Consider the following 20,239-nt stretch of genomic DNA (forward strand, 5'->3'; position numbering starts at 1 on the left):
TAAAGTTTGATACTCAAGGGAATATTTTAAAAATAATAAAATCTCATATTAACTTTCGGCTTTTTCCTACAACCATTCTAAAAGTTATAACACGCAAATTTACTTTAAACCCCGATTACTTCAATCTTACTAGGTGCCACGGTAGCCGAGCGGTGCAAGAGGCGAGACCTGCAAAGCTAATAAAATATGCATTGTGGTACTGGGTTCGATTCCTGGTCTTAGGCCTTGGATTTTATTTAAAGGTTAATAAAAGAAATTTACAGTAAAGTATGTTGGCTTGTCGCCTCCGTCCACGACACCTATTTGGTAGTTGCCTGAAAAAATAGGCAATTACTTTACTTTTTCTTTTTTTTTTACTTCAATCTTAATAAGTTCTCATCACTTTAGAGAGAACGTCCTCTATTAGAAGGTACCCGTTAATCGATTTTTTGGGTAGCAAAAAAAATGTGACAAGTAAAAGTTGTAAATTTACGTATTTTTCATTATCGTACAAAATTTAAATAAAATGTTAGAAGCTGTTTGCAAGAGGACCTCAAATTACGGAATCATTAAAAATGGTACTTTAGTGAAATGGAAATTCAATTTCACGTTTCATTCTAATATTGTAAAAGTCTCGGATAACTCCAAGAAAAACTGGCCACATTCTTACAGATTGCAGAACTTGTTTGTAGCAGCTGAGATTTCGAGAGAAGAATTAATCAATTCAGGATTTGTAATTTTCTAAAATATCGTAGACGGCTTTACCGGCTGCCAAAATCTTATCTAAAGTTAATTCAAATTTGATACTGTCTGGTTGGACATTCCGATGAGTTTAGAGATTGCTTGTATATATTAAACAAATACGGTGGGTTAAAACCTGCCAATTACTGGCAACGGATGATGTTAGATCTCTAAAAGGACAGTTGCAGACTGATAAAACAATGCTTTTCCTGGGCCTGACAACTTGTAGCCTCTGTTGGTTTGATCAGGACAAGAAGAAACGATACAACATTCTAAAGGGTGAATACTTGATTTTTTTTTTGCAAAGGAGTAAGTAAAAATGTCTCTTTGTAAAACTTTCGACTCCTTGCGAAACGCCAAAAAAAAGAAGACAAAAATCAGGATTTTCACAAGGATTCCCTTGTTATTTTACTTAAGGAAAAAATAATCCACCTAATTAGATTTCACATTTTTATTACTAGCTCATCTAGGAATTGCTAGTAACAAATGGGAACACACCTTAAAATACTCCATAACAAATTGTACAACCAAGGCAATTGGCATGCCCAACTGTAGACTGACAATGAAATAGCATTAAATAGTTTTTCATTAAAATGGTATTTTCATTTTCTTTAGGAAAATAATTTTTCTAAGAATTTAAAGTAAGCCATAATTTTGTAAACAATTTAATGAAGCGTAGAAGCATGTAGGAATTTTTCACAAAAATGTATTGTTTTTAATTTTGAAATAATCTTTTTTTTAGTTTTTAACAGAATACTTCAATAATTTAGGTTTCATAAATTAGAAATAGTTCTTTAAATAAAATAACTTTTTTTGGAGGGATGATCGACCTCTTATATTGTATATAATGTGAATATTTACATCCTTTAGGGATCCTAATATAACATAAATAACATAAATAGTTTTGGTTGAAAACAAAAGGATTCCCAGCGAGAGTTTGAGGGATTAAAATGCATTTGGAGTCCAAAAGAGGCATTACTTTGTAGAGATGGATGTGGCAGGGTTAAAGGTAAGGTAGAGGTTTGTGATGGCATCCTACCAGTTCGCGCGAACCTTTTTTTTTTAAAAAAAATTTTGAAACCGGTTATTAAAAAATAAATGAATTACTCTGACTTCAGTTTTAAATCGTGCGCCAAAACCCTACAGTTGTGTGGCAACTGTTGACTGCCTAAGGGTACGTTTACAACGGAGCTGTGAGTATAGATGATAGCAGAGATGATAACTGATAGAGTAAAATATAATCGCTGATTAGTGTGCACAACGGAGCTGTGATACATGCAACATGTCCGAGTAGTGAAGAAGAGTTTTTATGTTCAGCAGCAACGAAATGGTATATTTTAAAGAAAAAACGCTTTAGAAAATATCATGTACAGCCCATAAATAAAAAACGAAGTACTTTGGGCGAATTTCACTATTTATATAAGGAACTTAGAAATTATCCGGATCGTTTTTTTGATTATGTGAGGATGGGTCCACCCACATTCAACTGTATTTTAGAAAAAATAAGGTCAAAATTAAGAAAACTTTGGAAAAATTGTCATGGAAATCCTATAACCATAGAAGAAAAACTATTGTTTACTCTTAGGTTGGTAATGATTTTATTGAAAAAAAACAACAAATAAATACACATGAAAATAAATGTAAGCACGATTTAAAAAACAAAATATTGTTTAAAAGTAAATAATAAAATAATAACCAAAAATAATGAGTAAAGACAGCACTAAATAATTTTTCTACGTCCATTTTGAAGCTCCGATACTGGAGTTCAGCTAGCAGAAAAATGAAAAATTCAATTCTATCATCTAAGCGCGTTTATACCAACGAGTATGAGTCACTAGTCGAAGCTTCGTTGTGCACGCTCACATAAGAAAGTACTAGGTTATTCTATAAGCGCTGATGCATCACTGCTATCATCTCCGCTATCATCTATGCTCACAGCTCCGTTGTGAACGTACCCTAAGTCCGGGAGCCGTACAAAATTGCAACCGCGCTGTAAACTGTGTCGCATTACTGTACACTACAGAGGTAATAGTTAGGGCGAAAGTTTAACAGAACGAAAAAATGAAATATCCCTTAGTTTCGAATTGAAGTCACGTTTTCCCACTATAATTTTATTAAAAATTTTGGCTCAAGTTGGAAATTAGAGACCCCTGCCAATCATTTCTCGTCAAAAAAAATTTGAACTACAAATTTCAGTGGTTCTAAAACGTTATTTTTTAAAATTAGATTATATATTTTTTTGGCGCATCGACTACCGAGGTCAATAGAACCCCTAATCATATGATATGTTGCTTGAAAAAATGGTATTTTTAATGCAAACTGAGGCTAGGTAAGTGATTTGTTTACATTCTTAAAAAATAAAGGATAGGTTCCTCCTAGATATCTCTTGACTGAATATTTTGTTCGGTTCCTAAAAAATTTAGGATCACTGGGTAGAGGTCAGTGTGTAAATGAATCGGATTGCCCAGTATGGACAACCAATGACTTGATGGATGATTTTTTTGATTTGGAGGGTACGAATTCGTTTGATTTTAAAAACCATCTTTGAAAACTATCACTTCTAGGTTTCTCTGAAAACATATTTGGGAAAAATAATCTTATATTTCGAAGAGATTTAAAAAGAATAATGTATCTTTGTTTTGAGCAGCATTTATATTTAAGGGCAATGGCGGTTAAATAAACCAAATCATTTAGCGAGAGAATGAGTAATAGAAAATTCAAGAAGGTACTAGGTGATTAGATATCTAGGTATATAATAGACCACGTGGTCTGTGCCACGTGTAGACAGGTGGTATTGGCTAGACGTTCCCACGATCTTATAGTAAACAGTTGTACCTTTCTAGACATGCAGACGTTCAGATTTCCCTCTCAGTCTTGCACATTGATTCATTTCTTCTCCTCTATACTCTTCCATTAACGGTGGTGCACCGTTCTCTCCTGTCCCTTTTACGGTAATCTTTACGGCCCTTTCTTCCACAATATGTAACTTCCCTTTACACCGGTCTTATCTTAAAGAAAAAATAAAACCGGCAACATACTCTTTATCGTTAACAATTATTTGATTACTGTTATCAATATTTAAAAAAAAAACATTAAATATACGATATTGAATATGCCCTCCTCAAGTTCAGATTCCAGACGATTCCAGAGAGAACTTCTGGTCAAAATAGTTGTTATCGGACGAATTAGTTCCTTTAAAAAACTTGATTTATCGGAAACTTATGGTTTTTCACTGTAAAGGGAAGTTTAAAATACACCCAACTCTTTTTTTTTTACACGGTTTTGAGATAACTCAGTTCACTAATACACTTTTTTACACGAATTTTTCGTTCTAAAAAATGTTTTTAATTCTTATTTTGAAAGTGTGATCCAGAAGTCGATCGGTTTATGCCCCACACAATGTGTTAATGACTTCGACTTTTTGACATCACATGACTTGTTTATTTTGTATTTCCGGAACTAACGGGGAATACCCGAATTTTGTTGTCACTTTTTTCCTTTATCTCGTTGTACTTCAACTTGGCACACAACGTTTCGTTATTCAGTATATCACTGACATAATCTACTGATGATAGCATTTTTGATCCAGTTCGTAATAAACGTGCCCGCTTGCTATCAAGTAACGATGAATAGTTGCCAAATTGATTTTTGTTCCAAATTTCAATTTAAATGTTTATACGTACTTACGGATTGAATTTTTACTGCACTATAATTTTATTTATTTATTTTTTTTAAATCTTTTATTGGAATTTGCGACTGCAAAGGTTGTTGCAACAAGCAAATGCGATGTAATATAGTGTTTTGATTGAAGATTGGAGAAAGCACCCAGTGGTGACACTCCATTAACGTGATTTTTTTAAATTTGCAATCTGTATACACTGTATACAATAAGTAAATAGGAGGTGATTGAGATGAACTGATGCAGCTACCCAGTGGTAGCACTCTCTGTAGGAGAGAGGAGAATGTGAAGAGGAGAATACGAGTAGGAGAGAGGAGAGATAGGAGAGTAATGGCGTTTAGTTCTTCAGACAGTAAGGAAGTCGCGGGGCCACTGGCGATTCAGTCGACGAATCAGTCGAAAGGGTCCGAAAGTGTCCGTGTCTTTATGTTTTAGTGACTAGTCACCTAAACATTCTGAATACCAAAAAAATTGTCAATGAGATTTAAAATAACAATGATAATAATAACAATAATATAAATAATATGCAATATGGATTTCATTATTACTTTTTTTGCACGTTTTTTGGGGAAAACATTTAGAGTTTTTTCAACTTCTTTTTAAAGTTGTGGAACATATCCCCCAAATTTACTATATGTTGCATGTATTTTTTTACACGGTTTACTAAGGAACGTATCTGCTGGGTAAAAAAAAAGAGTTGGGTGTACCTCTCAATCTTTACTTAAACATGCTCAATCAGACTAATAGACCAATTCGTTAAAACCACTTAATGACGTGGGCCTCAATACGAGCAATTCCTGATAAATTCAAAATCCGCGCAGAACTCTTTGTTACGCGATGAAGAGAAAATGCAATTCGCATACATCAAACATAATTGTTTTGCTGGCCAAAAAACACACCTGACTATTTAGTTAGATTGGAAACGGGGAGGCCACACTTGAGTCTGTCAGTTTTTAAAAGATTATTGTCTAACTGGATCAGAATTCTATCTATGGACGAAACTAGGTTACCAAAACAATGTTGGAATAAGTTGAAAGAGTTGGATGGTAAAGAAAATAATAAAGCAGCACAAAATTTTTTCACTCAATTACGCCTCTGGCTCAGTGTTATTGGGGAACCAAACATTATTTACAACTACGATGTAGATAATATCAAAAGAAAAGTTTCGGATTTAATAGAGAGATGGTACAGAGTTGATATACAGAGAGCAATTAATTCAAGCTATAGTGCCGTCTATAGAGACATAAGTGGGTTGGGTATGATGGAAGATTATATAATGTATAGATGCTCCATTGATAAGATAAGAGTGGTTAGCCAAGTACGAGTGAGTGGAGACAAGACTATTCGAATCTGGAACAGAAGCGGAGGTTACCACTCTGTCGACACTAGCACCCTCTGTAATATACAATATGAATGTGGAGGAAAATCTGGAACATATCTTGCTCCAGGGCCCCATATACAGCCCCATAAGGGATCACCATCTCGCCAGTTTTATTACAAATTCAAAAAATAATTTGGTGAATATATTGACACCAATCAAATTAAATAAATTATATTACTTTATTATTGAAGCATTCAAACTAAGATCTTTTTTTAATTAATGAATGATGAAGAGGCCAATAATGTGAGAAAATGTTGAATTTCTTTATTTTCCGTTTTTATGTTTGTATATTACTATTCTTATGAGATTGTATATGTTTAAGTGTAGGTGTCGTTTATTTTTTCTTTTTGTTCAATCTCTTTTGTTTTTGTATTTATTTAAACATTATAAGCGTACTTTAGTTCTAATTGTATGATATAAAAATAATTTTGATTTTATTTATAAATTTATTTCAAACTATAATTTATGTTATACCACAATTTTGTACAGAACCCTGTAATGTGAAGTATTTTCACGAAATACAGAATTTATCTATCTATCTATCTATCTATCGCATACATCAAACATAAGTAACAAAAAGTCATTCTTAGTGTTTTTCCAAAAAAACTTCAGTTTTTTTTTTTTACCTCTCGAAATTCAATTTCAAATTTGGGTGCAATCTCTGTGTATTTCCGGTTACATCAGTACAGAGAAAAGATAGCAGAATGAATAATGTACAATCTGGTGTAGATCACGTGACCAACGCCATATAATATTGTATGCAGTCGTGTGGCCAGGTGTGCATAACGCCAAGTATCTTTCTCTACTTGAACATAACTGCCCTAAGAGTGTTTCCCACGGTTGCTCCTTTACCGGCTGTACATTACCAAACTTTTTCTTACTTCTAGGATCTGCTCTTGTGCCAGACGTCTGTTCAACACTTGCTCTCATATATATATATATAAACACACAAGCACACGACCCTTTTACACAAGCCCAGTAAAGGGAATCTTACGCCCGGCTGTGTTTATCCCTTTATTATTTCTAGCAAATCTACAAGTCTTTCTCTATCCTTTTAACTTGGCTAAATTGTAATACATTGTCAGATTTGGAAAGGAATAAATGGCCGCCCCTTTAAGCCACCTTTTATTAATAATAATACTAAAAAGTAGTCCCTTAAAAACATACTCATCACTAATATTTAATTAATTTAAATAAAATTCTTAATAACTATTTTAAAAAATGTGTTGTCAACTTAACCTCCTCACATTTCACTACTAAACTAGAGTTACAAGTTCAGCAACTGCTTATCATCTAAAAGAATCTTCTTACCAGACTAGCTTGCATTATTTGCAAAATGGAGAAAAAAAAAAAATTATTTCACTATGTATGCTGTTTAATTATGTATAATTTGTTGTCAAAACATCATCTACAGATTGCAAAAACTTATAGCTGAATTTAGAGGTGCCACGCTAGCCGAGCGGTTAGAAGCGAGACCTGTAAAGCTAATATGTATATTGTGGTACTGGGTTCGATTCCCGGTCTCTTAGGCCTTGGATTTTATTTAATGGTTAATAAAAGAAATTCGCAGTAAAGTATGTTTGCTAGTCGCCTCCGTCCACGACACCTAATTGGTAGTTGGACGTTAAGCCGCCTAAAAAAATAGGCAATTACTTTACTCTTACTTATCGCTGAATTTATTCGTCATAGTTGGCTATTCCCAGGCGATTTCGTTTCCCTCTGTCTGCCTCCATTCTCCTTAGTTGACCAAACCAAGTTAACTCTCTTTTCTCAGTGTTATTGATTGTCTTTTTTTTTTTGATTAACTAGTTTGCCAGATGAAGAAATTTGTGCTTATTTGGAATCTAGAGATAGTGCTGGCTCAGCTCCAAAAATCCATCTCTAAACCTAGAAGCTGTTCTATCATTAAGATTATTATGATTTGTGGATTTTATTATTTTTTTTAAAGGCCAAAAAAATGCTTTCCTCATTTGCCTCATTAATTCCTAACGGAGATATGATATAATTAAAATAATAAATAGTCCCAATTTCCGGTATTTTGAAAGAGAGAGAGACATTTCCATATTTTAAAGCGCTACAATCCCAAGGTTAACAGGCCGGCATAATGTCGCTACAAGAAAAGAAATAGAACAAAACAAAAAATCCCACATTTTTTTACTTTACGAAAGACGGGTGTGTGCGCCTTTTACAGAAAAAAAAGAAGAAGAAGAGTTTTATCTGAGAAAGGGTTGTCGGAGAAGCCCGTGGGAAATGTATTAGAAGGGATGTCTTGCTCTCATTTCGTTGGTGGGTCCATTGCAGCAGCATTTGTCCTTCAATACATCTGAGCACATGCTTCCACAGATTGATGTGTGTGCGGTTAAAATTACCCAGAATTGCTTTTGGCTTCCCCTATCAAGAAGAAATGAAAGAGGATTTACCCCATTTCATGCAGACTCACTTCTTATTTTTAGGAGACAAGTATTTAATTGACACTTGTGAGTGTTAAATAAATAATTGCGAAAAATGTATTATTAGAAAAGGTCTTTTAAATGTTTCAATTGAGTGTTATTTGATTATTTCCATGATAAAAGTCAAATTGATGGAAGAATATATTTTTAACTTGCTTTTCTCCACTGCCTCACTGATCAGATAATCAACAAAGCTTTATGTTAGTTATATAACCTGCAGACTAGGAACTCTTGCCATTTTGAAATCTTTCTGGTCAGATTAATACTTTTATTTCAATTTTTTCCTCAGTTTATTTTATTTATTTTTACAATCTACCTCTAATAATATTTAAATAACTTTATATTACATCCATAATAACGTACCAAACTATAACTTCGTGACGATCCGTCTTTAAACTCTCGTGTCTAGTGCCATCCCTTATCGTGAGCAGTTTCGTCACGTCTTGGTATGTATTATACAATATGTTTTCTTAAAAGAATCAGTGAACAAGTTGGGCTTAAGCCAATTAATGAAAAACGAAGGCCAAATACAAGGAAGACCTCAATGACATAAATAAGTTGCAGTTGTCTTAAGAGATGCTGTGAGCAATTTTAAATCACTAAAAGCAATCATCATTGTTGGGAATGAAATATATCGGAGAAAATAAAAACCCAGCATTAGGGCAGAGGGATGTTTTAGAGTGTGCAAAGCTAATTTTATTATTATTACTTTTTTAATGATTTAAGGTGCGTCTACATCTGAGGTGTTATTGGCTACCCGGAGCTTTTTTTTCAGTGCAATGCCGGCCTCCAGACAGTGTTCTCTCGTTACAGACAACACTGTCCATCACCAGACAGTGCTAGGAGCTGTAAGAAGCTACTAGGAAGAGAAAATCTAATGGCCAGCAGCTGGATTCGAATCCGGGACCTCCGCTTGGGAATCCAATTCTCTAATTCCCTAATGGAAAGCTGATTATCTATAAAACGGTTCTTAAAAACTATTATAACTTCTAGCAGCGTAATTAAAGTGAAGTTTAACTACAAGAAATGCAAGCTTTCCTGAGCTTTAATGCAAGAAACATTTTGAGAAACAATTTAAGAATCTACAAGGTGTGTAGTCTAAATTATACTAATTGAAAGGGGCCCTTTTAGGTTTTAAATTTTGAGGTATTTAAAGTAGATTTAAAAAAGAGGGGTGAATCCATTGTGGTTTTTAAAGACAGGTGGGCAAGACTATATAATTCATAGCGAACTACAATATAATTAGTGGTGAAGGGGCAAATATAATAGGGGACGTTTCTTTTAAAAGAAATGAGTACATATACTTTAGTACATAATGAAGAATTTCACCCTTAAAATGTATCATTCGAAGCATACTTCTTTCCCATTATGAACAACTACAAACAGTTAGCTGACGGTCACTGTACACACTTCACGATTAGGATACGAGTACTTGGGCGCGGTTCATATTATGGCCAGGTGTCCTGCGATATCTTTCCCACGGTTTTTAGAAGAGAAAGATGGCTAGCCTCTCTCTCTTTTAGCACCCACAGAGGGTCTGTGCCAGCAGGCTGTTTTTAATATGAAGAAGTAAGAGAGGGGAAGATCTGTAGACAGTATCTCTACTTACCCCACTCCTTCTTAGAGGAGACTTAGAGGAGCAACTAAAATGGAATGACAGTACAAGGAGTTTAACAATAGGTGAAAGGCACGCCCTTATACCTAGCCAAAACGATCCAGTTTTTATATACAAGATATGTCTCGTTCCTTTTTCCCCGTTTCCAAGTCTAACCCGGGTGTCTTATTGGTTGATGGTGCGGTCCACCGCCGTTCGAGTGTTAGGGGAGGGCATAAATGTTTTTTTTTTTTTTTTTTTGTCAAAAGATGACAACCTTTAAAGAGGGGTTGGTCTACAAATTCTTTCTCTTTCTTACTATCTCGGTCTTGTGTGCAGCACACGTAACCTTTTTTTTTGCAGACACGCGGCTGGAATTTTCCCTTAAATAAACATTATCATGCACATAAAGGGCTTTTGAGAAGGGCTTTTTATTTAAATATGTTTAGTATACAATATTATTTCAGGTATTGTCAGAAATTTTTAAATTTTTCAAAGCTCTAATACAGTCTTTCATAAAGTGGGCGCCAACGCCTACAGTGGAGGCCTACAAGGAGGCGGTAAACGGCCCAGAGAAAGTTTGGGGGGTTTTGAAGCTGTATAGGCGGCTGATTTCTGGTATTCTAATATTTTAAATTAAAATCAAAACCTACCTACTACACTACCATCGATTATTTCATTGTCTCGTTAATTTTGGCTATAAAAGCCGATCCCCGCAATTGTACCTTGGATTGTGGTCGATTGTTCAACGATTTTCTTGATAGCATCACCATCGTCGGATTTGTGTGAACGTGGATTTAGTGCTATGGCAACGCTGCTAACTAGAAAGTGAAATCGTTTGCATGTTGCCGAACGCGGTGACTTAAGACTGTTTTTTTTTTTTTTTGAGTAAATTCAAGCCTGATATTAACCAAACTTGTAGAAAAAACCATCAGATTCATTCTTCACATTAGATTAGTTTCAAAATTGAAATTGAAATTTTCGTTTTACTCTGAATACAAGTTTTTTTATAAATATTATTTCAATAACCCGGAAGTACACAACACTATGTCCAATTTTTTTTGCGTTTTTTTTCTTACTTATAAGCGTTATTTTGCTTAAATTTTATTAAATTTTTTACAAAGTTGCTTTTTTATTGCTCTCATTAGAACAATCTCATTTAAAATGTAGATTTGAACTCAGAAACAGGATAAGACTCATATGGCTCGCTATAATTAAATTAAAGTAATGATTGCGATTGTGATTTTCAAACTTAGTAAAGTTAAAAAAATTTAGAAGGCGCTAGAAAATAATTGATTCCCAAAAAAGTGAGCGGTAGAGGAAATAAGTTAGAGAATCTTTACTCTAAAATCTACAAATAGAAGGCAGATTATCCATACAATTTTGAATTTTTCTGGAAAATAATTAGGTTGGTCTCCAGAGTCCAAAAAAGAGAGAAAGTATTCAAGAATTGGTCTGTATGAATGAGCAGAATACGAGGGTCGTTTGAAAAGTCCGTGCAAAGTCAGAGAGATAGCACTACTGGCGCGTATCGAGGTTATGTTTAGTTAGTAGCATCTCTTGGAAGAACACACACCAAGTTTCAGCCAGATCGGTCTATTTCTTTGTGTTTGGCATTCGTTTGAATCGAGGAAGTCGAGTGATTTTCAAAAAATGGACGAAAAAGAATTTCGTGTGTTGATTAAACACTACTTTATGAAAGGCAAAACGCCTCAGGAGACTAAAGAGAAGCTTGATAAACATTATGGTGACTCTGCACCTTCGATTAGAACAGTTTATAAGTGGTTTCAAAATTTTCAGAGTGGCCATATGGGCACAAGTGACGCTGAACGTTCTGGACGCCCTGTTCAGGTTACTACTCCAGAAATCATTGATAAAATCCATGATATGGTGATAGATGATAGAAGAGTGAAGGTGCGTGAGATTGCTAGTGCTGTGGGCATCTCGAATGAACGGGTACATAATATTTTGCATCAACATTTGGACATGACAAAGCTATCCGCAAGATGGGTGCCGCGATTGCTCACGCTTGACCAAAAACGAAATCGTGTGAAGTGTTGCAAGGACGGTTTGCAGCTGTTCCAGAAGAATCCGCAGGACTTTAAGCGTCGTTTCGTCACTGTGCATGAAACATGGATACATCACTACACTACTGAGACCAAAGAACAATCTAAACAATGGGTTACCAAGGGGGAATCTGCGCCAAAAAAAGGCGAAGACCGTTCCTTCGGCCGGAAAGATTATGGCGACTGTCTTTTGGAATTCGCAAGGAATAATCCTCATCAACTATCTGGAAAAGGGTGAAACTATTACAGGTGCATATTATTCATCGTTATTGGACCGTTTGAAAACCGAGCTGTAAGAAAAACGCCCACGATTGGCCCACAAAAAAGTCCTTTTCCATCACGACAACGCACCAGCTCACACCTCGGCAGTTGTGGTCCCAAAATTAATGGAAATAGTATTCCAACTCGTTTCACATCCCCCCTATTCTCCAGACTTGGCTCCCTCGGACTACTATTTGTTCCCCAATATGAAGAAATGGCTGGCGGGAAAAAGATTTTATTCAAACGAGGAGGTGATTGCAGTAACGAATGGCTATTTTTCAGACTTGGACAAATCCTATTATTCGGAAGGGATCAACCAACTAGAGCAGCGTTGGACGAAGTGTATAAGCCTAAAAGGAGACTATGTTGAAAAATAAAAAAGGTTTACCCCAAAAAATTAAGTAGTTTTTTTTTTTGCACGGTCTTTTCAAACGACCCTCGTAATTCAAAACGGAAATTTGCTCGAAGTTAAATATTAATGTTCCGAATAGGGGCCACCATCAATAAGATGGCAAAAGTATTTTCTTTCAGGTGCAAAGGTGAATGAGAAAATGGCAATCATTGTCTGGGTAAAATACCCATTAAATCCAAAAAAAACAAAACATTTTTTTGTATAACCAGACTACTCCCAGTTAATTAAAATCATTAGAAAACGGAAAGAGAGAAAAAATACTTCGCAATCACCATTAATTACTTAGGTTTGTAATAAAATAATTATAAAACAGGCCTGTTTAAATCTCAAATTTATAAACTTGATCTAAATTAGGTTTATTTACAGGAAACTGAAACAAAAAATATTTGCAATTATATAAATTGAAAGGTTTTATTTTTAATTAAAATAAAGTGAGCTGTAATTCACTTCCTTCCATCTTAGAATGAAGTAAAAAATAAATAAATAAAATAAATAGATAAATAAAAAAAAATTAACCTCCAACGTTAAAGAAATAAGAAAGATGCAGAAAGCTTTGCTATAAATTCAATAAATTCTTTATGAAATCGAAGTAATTACTTTATCTTTCTTTTTGTTCAATTATCAGTTTGTCAGTCGGGTAAAAAGTGTTGAGGCTCCTCGAGTGCAAATCCGGTTTATTTTTACTCTTGATCAATAACATCAATTATACCAGCTTTGTCCAGTTTTTTTGTTCTTTTATTAATTTTTGCGTAAAACAAAATTATCTTAATTATTTCACTGTGTAATTTTTGTTCTGATTTCTCCACAACTTTGCTTTGCAGTGACAGCAGATTAACTCGAAATTCACAAAAAAGAAAGTATCGCAAAGGGGGCCTTATTTCATTCTAATATTTTGCCTAAGAAATTACTTAGATTACTAAAACGATTGGTGGCACCGTTTCGAAATATCACAAATTATTTTGTTAACAGATTTACGGAGTCAGGATACCCATTAAATAGGGAGAATATCCAACTGGGAGATTATTCCTTTAGAGCAGCAACTCAGTTCAAATATTTGGGGACCATTTTGACTGAGAAAAATGAAATAGAAAGATATAAAGGCTAGGATTGCTGCAGGAAATATATGTTATTATTACTCTCTACGAAAAACCATCTTGTCCAAAATGATGTCACGAAGAGCTAAATTGTTAGTTTACAAGACCATTATCCGACCTATGGATGTGAAGCATGGATAATGACCAAGGATAATGAGCGTCTTCTAAATATTTGGGAAAGAAAGATTTTAAGAAGGATATTTGGTCCCGTAAAGGTAAATAATGTTTGGAAGATCAGAACTAATAATGAGCTTCGTGATATATATGGGGAACCAGATCTGGTTTGTTTCATTAAAGCCGCCAGATTAAGATGGTTAGGGCACGTAGAAAGGGATGCCCGAAACAAGAATGCCCAAAAAATTGTTGTATGGTAATCCAGCGGGCAGAAGAAAGAGAGCATGTCCTCGCTGGTGGTGGCTGGACGATGTCGAAACCGACATCAGAAGACTGGGAGTCAGAAGATGGAGACTCCGTGCTTTGGACAGGAACGGGTGGAGTGCGAAACTGAAGGAAGCCAAGGTCCTTAAAGGACCGTAGAGCCCTGTAGTAAGTAAGTAAGCAAGGGTACCCAAAAAAAAACGGATAGTACTTTAAAATCGAAATTCTGAACGATGGCCATAACTACTCTAGAAAGTAAAGATGTTGTCTACCCAGTATCCTCGACTAGCACGAAATATCAATTAGTTTACTGCAGCAAACATTGCCGACCTGCTCCTCCGATCAGCTTTGAACCTTTCCGATACACCTGAACGTCTTCAGCCCCTTAACTTATTCTAGTAAACATAAATCTGTTATGTTTCTACAATAAACGAACAAGGCTCCTATATATATAACATATCAATATGTGTTGAAAACAATAGAGCTAGAAGTAGAATGTATTAGTCTGTAGCAAATGTATCAATTCAGCTGGGATTGTACAATAAGTTATTGTTTTTAGAAGACCAGTTCTCTATTGTGTAGAAAAAAGGACATTGGAATAGACAATAAAGAACATCGTTTCACTATAGACATACATATGTACTTGATACTAGACTTGCAAGTCTAGTGTGCCGCCAACGTCCGGCCGTCAACTGTCTATCGGCATCTTTTCAATGGCTACAAACAACAATGTAATGAATGGGCACGTGGGCCAATCAGTTTGCTAGCTTCAGGGTAAAAAGAGGAAGTGACTAACATTCGTTCTAGAATGGAATTGTACACATAAAGAAGACAATAAATTTTTAGACAAGACAATAAATAGAGAAACTAGACAACTACCGGACCAGACACAATGATACAGCACAATCTCCAATCTCTTACTCAACAAGAAAGAGAACATTGTGATCACCGCAGTAATTCTGATTTTGAGTTTTAATTACAGGAAATAACCATTTTAAAGGCTCCCCTAAATTAGAAATTGGTCTGCGTTGAATGAGGATAAAGTAGCAGAAAATTCAAATTTGATTTGTCGAATTGGTACTAAATTGGGACTCAAAAATCAAGAGGAATAAGGCCCCACACTATTTCCCAATAATTACTAATAAATAAGGGAAGAGATTAGCTATGCGGTTAGCGTATTGGATTCCCGCCGCGGAGGACCCGAATCTAGCTGCTGACCTTTAGATTTTCTCTTTCTAGGAGCTTCTTACAGCTCACTGTCCGGTGATGGATAGTGTTGTCTTTTTCGAGGAGGCCGGCTGTGGCTCTGAAAAAAAGCTCAGATCATTAACAAAAAATTACTAATAAATAATACCTAATTACAGTTTGTACAAAAAATTATTATTTCAATAAGTATCATTACTATAGTATATTTCAGCGATGTATATGTTACCGCAAAAGATCGAAATTGGAGAAAAGATTTACTTGGTGAATGTTGAGATTCAGGGTGTATACGGAGGAGTGGTCGAAACTTCGGGAGATGATTCTGCAGCTCAAATACAACAAAAACTATTCTTTAATAAAACCCTACCCTGAACAGAGGGGTGTAAATGCAGAAAACTGGGATTTTGCGAACTGACTTTTCATTACTAATTTACTCAAATGTCAATTTTTGGAGAAGGAACAAAAAGAAAAGTAACCATTTTAGTTTTTAACAAGTAATATTTAATAAAACGGAAGTAAAAAATAAAGTAGTAATAAAACGCAGTAGTTGACTACAATTGTTTCTGCAACTTATTTTAATGACATAATGGAGGGTTTTTTTATCAAAGTTAATTAATAATAATTCAAAAATAAAATGGTTGTATTCTTTTTGTTCCTTCTCCAAAAAATGATTAGTTTTGAATTATTATTAATTAACTTTGATGAAAAAAACCTCCATTATGTCGTTGAAATATGTTGCACAAACAATTGTAGTCAAGAAACTAAAAATTTGCCACAATTCTTTCCCACTTCCTTGTTTGAATAGTTCGAACGATTTTTGTAGCAATTTTAGCCAGGCACCTGCCTAATGTACTTTTTTACTTCTGTGTTTTATTGCTACTTTATTTTTTACTTCCGTTTTATTAAATAATAATTGTGAAAAACTAAAATGTTACTAAAGTGGTAAAAATTGATATTTGAGTAAATTAGTAATGAAAAGTCAGTTCGCAAAATCCCAGTTTTCTGCATTTACACCCCTCTGTTCGGGGTAGGGTTTTATTAAAAACCAAAAAAATCCATATGATCTTGAAGCTCAATAAATGCGCAACTTTTTCTGAAATTATGTGATTCCTTGATTCATTAACCATTGAGAAAATGCAGTTGAAAATTTTAACAAAAATCATCGAGAACGAAATTTTTAGACATTCATGTAAAAATTTCATTGTTATAAGAATCGTTTTGAGGCTCTGTACCAAGCAGATTTATAGGAATTTTAGTGCTCTTTCGTTTGGAATAAGCAGATTTGTTGTAGGATAAAGGATAGAAAAGTTACGGACGTTTTTATGGTGAAAAACGCGAATATCGACGGAAAAGTTAAAAATGCAAATATCTTGGACACTATTGAGAATCGGGCCAAAGTGAATAGAATATTTTTTGTTGCATTTGAGCTGCTGAATCACCTCCCGAAGTTTCGACCACTCCTCCGTATACACCCTGTATAGTCGCTTGGTGTTTGTCCGAAATATTTGCTAAATATCCTTATTTCTAGATAATTCACCACTCACTGGTGAATAAAAATATTGTTAATTTTTTAAACCATACTTTAGTTACAAAACTTATTTGTCTAAATAGGAGAAATCTTAAGTAACATGTAAATAAACTGTTGATCTTAAAACGAACGGTAGATTCTAAATGAGAAAAGAATATAATACCAATAATAAACTTAATTATGTGATTCACGTTGTACTATCTTATTTCTTGCAACAACTTAAATCAAATATTCGTTGTTTCATCAAGCGTCTACGTGAATATCAACATTCACCTAGTGAATCTTGACCTTCACCAATTTCGGTATTTCACGGTAATACATACATTTGATAGAACAAAATATAAAATACACATTATGTGCTAATTTGTTAAAATTTCCTAAAAAAAAAACGAAATTACTACATACCTGAGAATCGGACCACAGTATTAGAAATACTCCCGACATGAAGTTAATCGTCAAATCTTTTTTTACCTCCACATTATCCCATCCTACTGAATAATTTTGTCTTCAGTTCACAACATATCAAATCATACACCGTGATTGTGGTGGTACAAGCGCTGTGTACAATATTGACTGAGAACTTTCCCATAGTTATATGGCTTCTAATACATTCGATATTTATATAATGCATTGTTTCTCACCGCATAAAATGAAACCTTATAAGAACGACCCGCTATTAGATTTATAAAAACTTCACAGTTTGATGAAGACTTAGAAATGTTTAAATAAACTTTGAACTCGAAATTTTTTGTAAGTTAATTCTAAAATTTTTACTTTCAATTATCCCTTTTTTTTCTCTAAGAGAATGTTTCGAGTTAGAAAAAGTACTTGCCAATGGTTTCAGGTAAGTTCAGTTACCAGATTACGTAACCTGGACTTGAGGCGGATGTCTATTTTGCATTTTTTTCCCTTTCAAATAAAAACTAGATATGCTCGGAACTCCGCGGCCACACGATAATCTTCTCTCATAACAGACAGCACTTCTCTCACTGGATTCAACTCTTTTAAGTACTCCTGATGCCGTAAAAGTGGTTCAAATTTGTGTGCTTGTGCCTCTCATTTACCATATCACAAAAAACGAAAAATTGTAAATGTTTTAATATTTCCATTCAATTTTACCCTCAATACTTGTATAAAAATAGTTATTTATTTAACAAGTGTGGAAAGTAGTACTTTTCCTAATTAAATTAGAAATACTCCCGACATGAAGTTAATCGTCAAATCTTTTTTTACCTCCACATTATCCCATCCTACTGAATAATTTTGTCTTCAGTTCACAACATATCAAATCATACACTGTGATTGTGGTGGTACAAGCGCTGTGTACAATATTGACTGAGAACTTTCCCAATTTCCCTCGCTTCGCTCGCTCGTGCGTGCAAACCCTGCCTCGCGTGAGGAAAATACTTGACACTCGAGTTAAATATTATATTTTTTCTGCAACCATTAGATTTATTAACTAAAAAAATTAAAAATTTCATTTTTACAGTCTACAAAAAGTAATTTATTTATTATAAACATTTATTGTTATATTACAATTATTTACATTACTTACGTATTTACATTACTTATTACATTTTCTGCTGTTTCTTTTATTGATGGAGGAGTGTTTTCTAAACAGGAATCACTAGAATCCATTTTAAATTTCTATAAGGTAACACTATAACCTTTTTAACTGTTATAATTAAAAATATCTAATTATTTATTAAAGTATTATTTTTATTTCTATATTCCTTTCAATTTTTATTTTATTTTTTAATATTCGTTTTTAATTATTTAGTTACGTTAAATAAGCTTATTAAAGTTTTACAGAAAATATTTATGTAAATAACCAAACTTCTTATATCAAGGAAGCACAATAAAGTTTTTCCACTCACTAGTGACGAAAGTTACACTAATGGGAATATTTCCCCCCACTAGTGTGGGAAGTTGGGCATTACACAGCTGATTTTAATTGAGTAATGAGAACTTCCCCACATGGTTGCAGAAAAAGTAAAGTAATGCCCAATTTTTTCCAGGTGTCCAATTAGGTGTCGTGGTCTGACGCAATTAGCAAGCATCCTTTACTACAATGTCCTTATTAACTTTTAAGCCCTAGATCAGGGGAATCAAATCTACTAAACCAGCAATACATCTTAGCTTTGCGGGTCTAGCCTATAACCGCTCGACCATCTTTGTACCTCAATGCCTTTGTAATACTTTTACAAATTTCAAATACCTACGTCTAATTTGGTAGAAAAGCAATGATATAGCTATAATTATATTAAATATAATAGCATAATTTATTTGTTTTTAGAGCAACACTCTTTAAAAATGAGCCTGGTTATAATTTTTAAATACAAAACTAGAAAATAAAAGTAATTTCTACAATAATTACACAAGAAATTACACAAAACGAGGGAAAACAGAAATACAATAAATATTAAAGAAAATTGTATTGCCATCATATACTAACCTAATACACCAAAATACCGTATTCAATTTTACATTTTACATGTTTCAGAGGTCAGAGAACCGAAATAACTAAAAGAGTGTTGCTCTAAAAACAAATAAATATTTCTATTACGAGGGCCGTTTGAAAAGTCCGTGCAAAAATAAAAACTACTTAATTTTTTGGGGTAAACCTTTTTTATTTTTCAACATAGTCCCCTTTTACGCTTATACACTTCGTCCAACGCTGCTCTAGTTTGTTGATCCCTTCCGAATAATAGGATTTGTCCAAGTCTGAAAAATAGCCATTCGTTTCTGCAATCACCTCCTCGTTTGAATAAAATCTTTTTCCCGCCAGCCATTTCTTCATATTGGGGAACAAATAGTAGTCCGAGGGAGCCAAGTCTGGAGAATAGGGGGGATGTGAAACGAATAGGAACCCTATTTCCATTAATTTTGAGACCACAACTGCTAAGGTGTGAGCTGGTGCGTTGTCGTGATGGAAAAGGACTTTTTTCTGGGCCAATCGTGGGCGTTTTTCTTGCAGCTCGGTTTTCAAACGGTCCAATAACGATGAATAAACCTGTAATAGTTTTACCCTTTTCCAGATAGTCGATGAGGATTATTCCTTGCGAATCCCAAAAGACAGTCGCCATAATCTTTCCGGCCGAAGGAACGGTCTTCGCCTTTTTTTGGCGCAGATTCCCCCTTGGTAACCCATTGTTTAGATTGTTCTTTGGTCTCAGGAGTGTAGTGATGTATCCATGTTTCATCCACAGTGACGAAACGACGCTTAAAGTCATGCGGATTCTTCTGGAACAACTGCAAACCGTCCTTACAACACTACACACGATTTCGTTTTTGGTCAAGCGTGAGAAAATCACTCGACTTCCTCGATTCAAACGAATGCCAAACACAAAGAAATAGACCGATCTGGCTGAAACTTGGTGTGTGTTTTTCCAAGAGATGCTACTAACTAAACATAACCTCGATACGCGCCAGTAGTGCTATCTCTCTGACTTTGCACGGACTTTTCAAACGAC

The sequence above is a fragment of the Rhodnius prolixus genome, unplaced genomic scaffold, assembly GCF_049639745.1.
Source record: "Rhodnius prolixus isolate KJV_2025 unplaced genomic scaffold, Rpr scaffold_5, whole genome shotgun sequence".
NCBI classification, from domain to species: Eukaryota; Metazoa; Arthropoda; class Insecta; order Hemiptera; family Reduviidae; genus Rhodnius; species Rhodnius prolixus.